At 57.6% G+C, this 2,115-nt stretch overlaps 1 protein-coding gene across 2 annotated transcripts in view; it reads left to right on the top strand.

Annotated features, from left to right (window-relative positions):
• The first annotated feature begins 328 nt into the window (after positions 1-328).
• PVALB (parvalbumin) overlaps positions 329-2,115 on the top strand; it is a 10,218-nt gene continuing 8,431 nt past the window's right edge. Inside the window, exon 1 of one of the 2 annotated variants that reach the window (XM_024217370.3) lies at positions 329-370. The gene's annotated coding sequence lies outside the window, so the exon portion shown is untranslated. Of the gene's footprint in view, positions 371-1,676; positions 1,733-2,115 lie in introns of those variants that run through there. The other variant, XM_024217371.2, reaches the window with a different exon arrangement.

Genomic DNA, 2,115 nt, shown 5'->3' on the forward strand with positions numbered 1-2,115 from the left:
CCCTTCTGAGCAGGGCTCTCGGTGATCACTGAGGGAGCCATTCGTCCCAGATGTCAAACTGAACCCTTAGCGCTACAAACTCCGCAATAAAAGCGTCGCTTGCCAGTCTGCCAAGGGAACAGGTTTCGGGAGCTAGGGGAAGATGGGTGCCAAGGATTATTAATAGTGCCCCTTGATTAGCTAGGGGGGAGGTGAATGTGATACTGAGTGTGTCCCTGGGTAGCTGACACCGGTGAGGAGGGGGTATCACCCGCCGAAAATAGAAAAGGCCAGGAGCCTATATAAGTGGGGTTCCCAGCCTGGCTGTCACCTCCTTTGGCCACCTCCAAATCTAGCAGCCCTTCACACAGCACTTAGGAGCATTCAGAAGGTAAGTAGCGAACAACTCACCCACTTCCACAGCAAGGATCGATCCGTCCTGGCAGAGGGGGAGAGCAGGACTTCAGCCTGAGGGAAAACAAGGGGAAATCCACCCCCTCCCCCATAAATAACAGCAAAGGGAGACAGCAGAGAGCCCCTCTTCCGAGCCAACTGCCTGCAAGTGGAAGACTCCAGAGGAGGAGGGACATGGCCTTGTGGAGGGGGAAATGACTACATAGTCAGGGGCAATGGAGGGAAAGCAAGGGGGAAATGGGAGGGGGGGAAAGGGAAGGGTGGTGCAAACAACAGCATCTCCCGCAAGACCCGTTAACAAACCTTACACACCAAAGCCCCCTGTTGCAGAAAGGAAATTGGCTCTTTAAACCTCAGCTCCCTCTGCCTCTCAGGGCAGCCGTTTGGATGCTCTGCAGAGTGCTCCATCCTTTCTGGCAAGGGAGTCCCAGGTTTCTGCCCAGCAGCTGCTGTACCTGGGGCAGCGGGGGTGCAGGCTGGCTGTTGTTGCCAGGGGGCTGTCTGCGTTGCTTGGCGGTGGTGGCTTTATTGTTACTTTATATTTACATCATGGGCTGTTGCCTGCCTGCCTGCCGCTAACCCGGGGTGCACCCTGGCCCCAAAGAAGGCTCTATGACTCAAGGGACCAGTGAGCCTCAGCCACGGAGGGGGAGAAACTCCGAGTTGCAAGGCGGGGGAGAAACAGCTGTTTAGCACCCGGATACTTTGTGGGTAGCAGCCGACTGGAGAGAGCCTCCAGGGCCCGTCCACCAGGGCCCAATCCCAGGGGACACAAGCAGGGGCTTCTCTCTGGTATGCAAGTGCCGAGGAGAGGATGTGAGCAGCTGCTGAATTCTGGAGATCTGTCAGGGGCGTTTTGCTGTTTCTCCTAAATGGCTGGGGGTCGCTGGGATGAAATCTGAGGGACGCGTGGCATAGGCTAAGAGTTGGCGCGGTTGATGGGGGAAGACTTTGTCACCCTCTTGATCTTTGCTCAGGGCCAAATGAAGCTGCGATCGACCTGGCAAATGTCTTCGTAGCGCCCCGGCTCCTCAAAGGAGCGAGGGGGGAGGCGAGAGAATTCGCTCGGGTCGGAGCACAGGACAGGGAAACTGAACTGAGTCTGATTCGCGCTGCTGCACTTTAGGTTTGGCACAAGGCCGGCTCTGTATGGGTCCGCTTTAGCCGCTGCTTAGGGGAGAGCTGCTCAGGGCTTGACCCAGACACCCGGGCGCCCTCTGTGCGCGGGGCTGTGGTTTGCCTGCGGAGAAAGGAGTGACTCGCTCCTGCCACGAGCAAATACACCAAATGGGGAAGAGACGGTGCCAAAGATTCAACCCACCGTCCGTCCTGCAGTGAGGTGACGCCGTTGTTAAACAAAAGGACCCCAACATCTTAACGCTCCCCCCTCCGTGCGCTCAGTGGCGTTATGCGGGACGAGAACTATACCTGGACTGGGGGCGGGGAGGGGCTTGTTCCCTTACGAAGCAGATGAGGAGGAGTCATTGAGAGGATGAACAAAGTTTCTCCCGAAGCCTCTTTCGTCTCTGGGCCCGATGATCCTTCAAAAGCTTACGCAGCGCAGCCACCCCGTTGCCTTCAACGGGAAGGAGTGGCGGGGTCGGGCCAGCAGCTGTGCTGGAATGCATGACACGCCCCTGCCCTTGTTTTAGTTACTCGATGTGCAGCCAAGGTGCCGGCACCTCCCGCACGGATCTGCCCTAGTGTCCCCACCCTTCAGCG

This window comes from Terrapene carolina, unplaced genomic scaffold (genome assembly GCF_002925995.2).
Source record: "Terrapene carolina triunguis isolate 2854851 unplaced genomic scaffold, T_m_triunguis-2.0 Scaffold247, whole genome shotgun sequence".
NCBI classification, from domain to species: Eukaryota; Metazoa; Chordata; order Testudines; family Emydidae; genus Terrapene; species Terrapene triunguis.